The sequence below is a fragment of the Antedon mediterranea genome, chromosome 2 (genome assembly GCF_964355755.1).
Source record: "Antedon mediterranea chromosome 2, ecAntMedi1.1, whole genome shotgun sequence".
Classification (NCBI taxonomy): domain Eukaryota; kingdom Metazoa; phylum Echinodermata; class Crinoidea; order Comatulida; family Antedonidae; genus Antedon; species Antedon mediterranea.
This window is the reverse complement of record NC_092671.1, coordinates 34018668-34025343: the sequence shown is the minus strand read 5'-3', so window position 1 is coordinate 34025343 and position 6676 is coordinate 34018668. Positions and strand designations below refer to the sequence as shown.

The window sequence follows — 6676 nt, the reverse complement described above, 5'->3', positions numbered from 1 at the left end:
CTGTTGCCTGCCCTAATCAGTTGTCTCATACCCAAAGTCATTTTGAGGAAATTTCTTAATTTTTCAGACATTGATTAAGAAGCTTGTTGATTTGGAAAAAGTGTTAATGTTGTTTATTGCCATTATCAATGTTTTTCCTTGTTTTTTTTTAGATTGTAGAAAATATACAGTTTCAGCTACAGCTGTGAGTATCAGTAGATTATCTGTTAAACGGAGAAAACATATTTTCCTTACTTTGTCAACTGTTGCCTGTTATTTTGTAGACATTTTCTATTAGGAAACATTTACGTAATTCAGATTTTATTGTTTGTGATCAAATAATTAAATGAAATTACCATTGAGACAACATGTAGGCCGCAATCAGCCGGCCCATACCCAAAGTCATTTTGAGGAAATTTCCTAATTTTTCAGACATTGATTAAGAAGCATGTTGATTTGGAAAAAGTGTTAATGTTGTTTATTGCCATTATCAATGTTTTTCCTTGTTTTTTTTTAGATTGTAGAAAATTAACAGTTTCAGCTACAGCTGTGAGTATTAGTAGATTATCTGTTAAACGGAGAAAACATATTTTCCTTACTTTGTGAACTGTTGCCTGTTATTTTGTAGGCATTTTATATTATGAAACATTTACATAATTCAGATTTTATGGTTTGTGAATAAGATATTAAATGAAAGTAGTATTGAGACAACATGTAGACCCCAATCAGCCGGCCCATACCCAAAGTTATTTTGAGGAAATTGTTCAGACATTGATTAAGAAGCATGTTGATTTAGCAAAAGGGTTAATGTTGTTTATTGCCATTATCAATGTTTTTCCTTGTTGTTTTTAGATTGTAGAAAATATACAGTGTTAGCTACAGCTGTGAGTAGATTATTTGTTAAATGGAGAAAACATATTTTCCTTACTTTGTGAACAGTTGCCTGTTATTTTGTAGACATTTTCTATTATGAAACATTTACATCATTCAGATTTTATGGTTTGTGAATAAAATATTAAATGAAATTAGCATTGAGACAACATGTAGGCCCCAATTAGCCGACCCATACCCAAAGTCATTTTGAGGAAATTTCTTAATTTTTCAGACATTGATTAAGTGGCTTGTTGATTTGGAAAAAGTGTTAATGTTGTTTATTGCCAATTATTAATGTTTTTCTTTGTTTTTTTTTTAGATTGTAGAAAATATACAGTGTCAGCTACAGCTGTGAGTATTAGTAGATTATCTGTTAAACAGAGAAAACATATTTTCCTTACTTTGTGAACTGTTGCCTGTTATTTTGTAGGCATTTTCTATTATGAAACATTTACATCATTCAGATTTTATGATTTGTGAATAAAATATTAAATGAAATTAGCATTGAGACAACATTTAGGCCGCAATTAGCCGACCCATGCCCAAAGTCATTTTGAGGAAAATTCTTAATTTTTCAGACATTGATTAAGAAGCTTGTTGATTTGGAAAAAGTGTAAATGTTGTTTATTACCATTATCAATGTTTTTCCTTGTTTTTTTTAGATTGTAGAAAATATACAGTTTTAGCTACAGCTGTGAGTATTAGTAGATTATTTGTTAAACGGAGAAAACATATTTTCCTTACTTTGTGAACTGTTGCCTGCCCTAATCAGTCGTCTCATACCCAAAGTCATTTTGAGGAAATTTCTTAATTTTTCAGACATTGATTAAGAAGCTTGTTGATTTGGAAAAAGTGTTAATGTTGTTTATTGCCATTATCAATGTTTTTCCTTGTTTTTTTTTAGATTGTAGAAAATATACAGTTTCAGCTACAGCTGTGAGTATCAGTAGATTATCTGTTAAACGGAGAAAACATATTTTCCTTACTTTGTGAACTGTTGCCTGTTATTTTGTAGACATTTTCTATTATGAAACATTTACGTAATTCAGATTTTATAGTTTGTGATCAAACAATTAAATGAAATTACCATTGAGACAACATGTAGGCCGCAATCAGCCGGCCCATACCCAAAGTTATTTTGAGGAAATTTCTTAATTTTTCAGACATTGATTAAGAAGCATGTTGATTTAGGAAAAGGGTTAATGTTGTTTATTGCCAATATCAATGTTTTTCCTTGTTGTTTTTAGATTGTAGAAAATATACAGTGTTAGCTATAGCTGTGAGTATTAGTAGATTATCCGTTAAACGGAGAAAACATATTTTCCTTACTTTGTGAACAGTTGCCTGTTATTTTGTAGGCATTTTCTATTATGAAACATTTACATAATTCAGATTTTATGGTTTGTGAATAAAATATTAAATGAAATTAGCATTGAGACAACATGTAGGCCCTAACCAGCCGTCCCATACCTAAAGTCATTTTGAGGAAATTTCTTAATTTTTCAGACCTCGATTAAGAAGCATGTTGATTTGGAAAAAGTGTTAATGTTGTTTATTGCCAATTATTAATGTTTTTTCTTGTTTTTTTTTAGATTGTAGAAAATATACAGTGTCAGCTACAGCTGTGAGTATTAGTAGATTATCTGTTAAACGGAGAAAACATATTTTCTTTACTTTGTGAACCGTTGCCTGTTATTTTGTAGGCATTTTCTATTATGTAATATTCACATCATTCAGATTTTATGGTTTGTGAATAAAATATTAAATGAAATTAGCATTGAGACAACATGTAGGCCCTAACCAGCTGTCTCATACCCAAAGTCATTTTGAGGAATTTCTTAATTTTTCAGACATTGATTAAGAAGCTTGTTGATTTGGAAAAAGTGTTAATGTTGTTTATTGCCAATTATTAATGTTTTCCCTTGTTTTTTTGTTTTAGATTGTAGAACATATACAGTGTTAGCTACAGCTGTGAGTATTAGTAGATTATCTGTTAAACGGAGAAAACATATTTTCCTTACTTTGTGAACTGTTGCCTGTTATTTTGTAGACATTTTCTATTATGAAACATTTACGTAATTCAGATTTTATTGTTTGTGATCAAATAATTAAATGAAATTACCATTGAGACAACATGTAGGCCGCAATCAGCCGGCCCATACCCAAAGTCATTTTGAGGAAATTTCCTAATTTTTCAGACATTGATTAAGAAGCATGTTGATTTGGAAAAAGTGTTAATGTTGTTTATTGCCATTATCAATGTTTTTCCTTGTTTTTTTTTAGATTGTAGAAAATTAACAGTTTCAGCTACAGCTGTGAGTATTAGTAGATTATTTGTTAAATGGAGAAAACATATTTTCCTTACTTTGTGAACTGTTGCCTGTTATTTTGTAGGCATTTTATATTATGAAACATTTACATATTTCAGATTTTATGGTTTGTGAATAAGATATTAAATGAAAGTAGTATTGAGACAACATGTAGACCCCAATCAGCCGGCCCATATCCAAGGTTTTTTTGAGGAAATTTTTTAATTTTCAGTCATTGATTAAGAAGCACGTTGATTTAGCGAAAGGGTTAATGTTGTTTCTTGCCATTATCAATGTTTTTCCTTGTTGTTTTTAGATTGTAGAAAATATACAGTGTTAGCTACAGCTGTGAGTATTAGTAGATTATCTGTTAAACGGAGAAAACATATTTTCCTTACTTTGTGAACAGTTGCCTGTTATTTTGTAGGAATTTTCTATTATGAAACATTTACGGCATTCAGATTTTATGGTTTGTGAATAAAATATTAAATGAAATTAGCATAGAGACAACATGTAGGCCCTAACCAGCTGTCTCATACCCAAAGTTATTTTGAGGAATTTCTTAATTTTTCAGACATTGATTAAGAAGCATGTTGATTTGGAAAAAGTGTTAATGTTGTTTATTGCCAATTATTAATATTTTTCCTTGTTTTTTTGTTTTAGATTGTAGAACATATACAGTGTCAGCTACAGCTGTGAGTATTAGTAGATTATCTGTTAAACGGATAAAACATATTTTCTTTAGTTTGTGAACCGTTGGCATTGATTAAGAAGCATGTTGATTTTAAAAAAGTGTTAATGTTGTTTATTTGCCATTATTAATGATTTTCCTTTTATTTTTTAGATTGTAGTTGTACAGAAAATATACAGTGTCAGTTACAGCTGTGAGTATTAGAAAATTATCTGTAAAACGGAAAAAACATATTTTCCTTACTTTATGCCCTCCCTTAATTGATAAACATGTGTTGTTTGTAAATTTACTATACTGAGTGACCAAATATTTTTGTGTATAAAATTCTATTTTATTAGAACATTGAATAATTAAACCTATTTTCAGATTAATTTTAAAGGTGAAATTTTTATGAAAGAATTTGTTTCCGACACATTCCATGTAATGAAGTTTTGACATATTTTTAGGTCAAAATATCTTCTATAGTGATTTATTTATATTGTATAAACCAAAGTCACAAATATATTATCACCGTTTACTTCAAAATTTGGGACAATCATCCTTTTTAACATAAATGTGGTGGTCAGTTTCTCCAGACATAAATTTGCAATTTTATAAAATGGGTCTCTATCCTAAATTTAGTAGTGAGTTGGTCCTAATTTGTTTTGCTAGGCCCAATAGATCATGTTACATTCCACAAGGGGGATATGTATATTATTATTTAGGTATTTGTAAAAACACTGATTTATCTACTGATTCAATTTATAATTGTTTGACTGGAATTCTTAGTACTGTACCGTGTATCTTAAAATTAATAACTAACTCTTTTTTTTTTCTTTTATTGTAGGTGACTGTCTTATATAAACCCACTGGATCTCAGAAGAGATCCGGGTCTTTAGAAAAAGATCCACTCTCCAAAGAGAGTTTCTACGAGGGGTTACCGAATTTTAATATATGCACAATTTCTTTTTAAACATTTTTTAAAAGTATCTTTGAAACATTCAATAAAACCTTGAAGTAAACAGAAGTTTATCACAAGGAAAAACTAATAAACAAAAGTTTATTACAAACCATTTTTGCAAAAGCAAAAGTGTAAAACCTTGAAGATAACAAAAGTTAATCACAAGGAAACAACTAATAAACAAAAGTTTATTACAAAACCATTTTTGCAAAAGCAAAAGTGTAAAACCTTGAAGATAACAGAAGTTAATCACAAGGAAACAACTAATAAACAAAAGTTTATTACAAAACCATTTTTGCAAAAGCAAAAGTGTAAAGTTAAAGTTTGATTATACAAACAAAAGTTTGAAGAATAAAACAGAAGCTTATTATAAAGAAATAAATATTAAACAGAGTTTATTACAAAAGAATTAATTAAAGAAGATTTAAAGGTCACTTTTATTTGAATCTGTTATTAAATAGAATTGTAAAAAGAATAAAAATTAGAATCTGAAACTATTTAGCATAACCAAGTATTAAAGAGAAGTTGAAAATAATATAAAGTATTTCATCAAGCCAATATTAAGCAGAAGCTAATTTTTTTATTCAGTGAAATTGTATAATCGAATTATTGAAAAAAAGCAGACAAAAAAAGTATTGACAAAGAGAAAAGAAATTAGGACAAAAGTTAAAAGTCATAGAAACAAAAGACAATATAAAGTTGAATTGTTTTTGGAATTTTTAATAATTTATTTTGTTGTAGCAAGGATTTCTTTTTTGAAGTTTGAATTGATAAAAAGAACCTAATTGTAATATTCATTGGAATTGCAGAATACATTTTAATTTAATTTGTAAACAAAGTTTATAAATTTGAAGAAATTTGTTTCTTATACAAATTTTGAATAATGGATATGGAATTCATAGCAGTAGTTGGTATCTTTTTGTTGATTATCTTTACAATGATAATTTATTTGTGTAAAAATGTGAATAAAGAAGTTACAAGTAAAAAGCAGATTTTTGTCAATACAACTGGTAATGTTAATAATGGAGTTATGGATAAGACAGCAGAATTTAAAATAGTTGTTAATGATATCTTGGACCTACTTGATGAATGCTGTTCAACTGAGAATGTCAAAGACGAGAGAAATGATGATACAGGTAATGTCAATTGTGAATTTATGAAAGATACAACTGAATTTAAAGGAATAATTGATGATATCATAAACATATTATCTTATGGTACAGAGGTCACTTCAGAGTTTGATGATACATGCGATTTCTGTAATATTGAAGTGAAAGTAGACGACAATTGCATAACATGTGACTGTTGTAGTCAATATTTTCATGTGAAATGTGTAAGAGATGTTTTTGAAGACAAACTATGTAATTCCAGGGTAATTTGGATTTGTTCAATGTGTGGGAATAGTAATTTTGTTAATAACATGTTGGGTGAAATAGGTATTCCCTGTCATTTCAATAGATATACGATTCTAGAACCTGATGAATCTGTCACTGCAGACTTTCCAGAATTAACGAAAAATAAAGAAAAACGTTGTAATAATGCCAAATTAAAATGTCAACAAACAGGAAGTGAAGATTTACTTGGTAGTGATTGGATGAGAGTAAGATCAAAGAAAAGAACCGACAACAAAAAAAAAAGATGTAAAAATAGAGGAAATAAGAAAAGGAGAAAGCCCGTTATAAATGGTATAAGTTTAGAACCAGGTGTAAAATATATTGGCAAAGGTGTAAAAGATTTCTATGAAAGACGAAATAATAACAAAATGGAATGGAATATGAATACAAATACTTACAGAGAATACAACAAAGAAAATTCTAAAACGAATGTATTGGGAAATTCACAAACAATAATTGACGACAGTGGTAGGCCTATGTGTGATGTTTT

The 6676-nt window shown here is 28.7% G+C and overlaps 1 long non-coding RNA gene across 1 annotated transcript; it reads left to right on the top strand.

The window, feature by feature from the left end:
- The first annotated feature begins 496 nt into the window (after nt 1-496).
- On the top strand, nt 497-5691 carry LOC140039846 (uncharacterized). Its single transcript, XR_011842653.1, has 13 exons — nt 497-528; nt 832-863; nt 1172-1203; nt 1515-1546; nt 1757-1788; nt 2100-2131; nt 2445-2476; nt 2792-2823; nt 3136-3167; nt 3478-3509; nt 3825-3856; nt 4006-4045; nt 4679-5691. It is a non-coding gene; the product is annotated as an uncharacterized lncRNA (long non-coding RNA).
- Nucleotides 5692-6676: the final 985 nt, after the last annotated feature.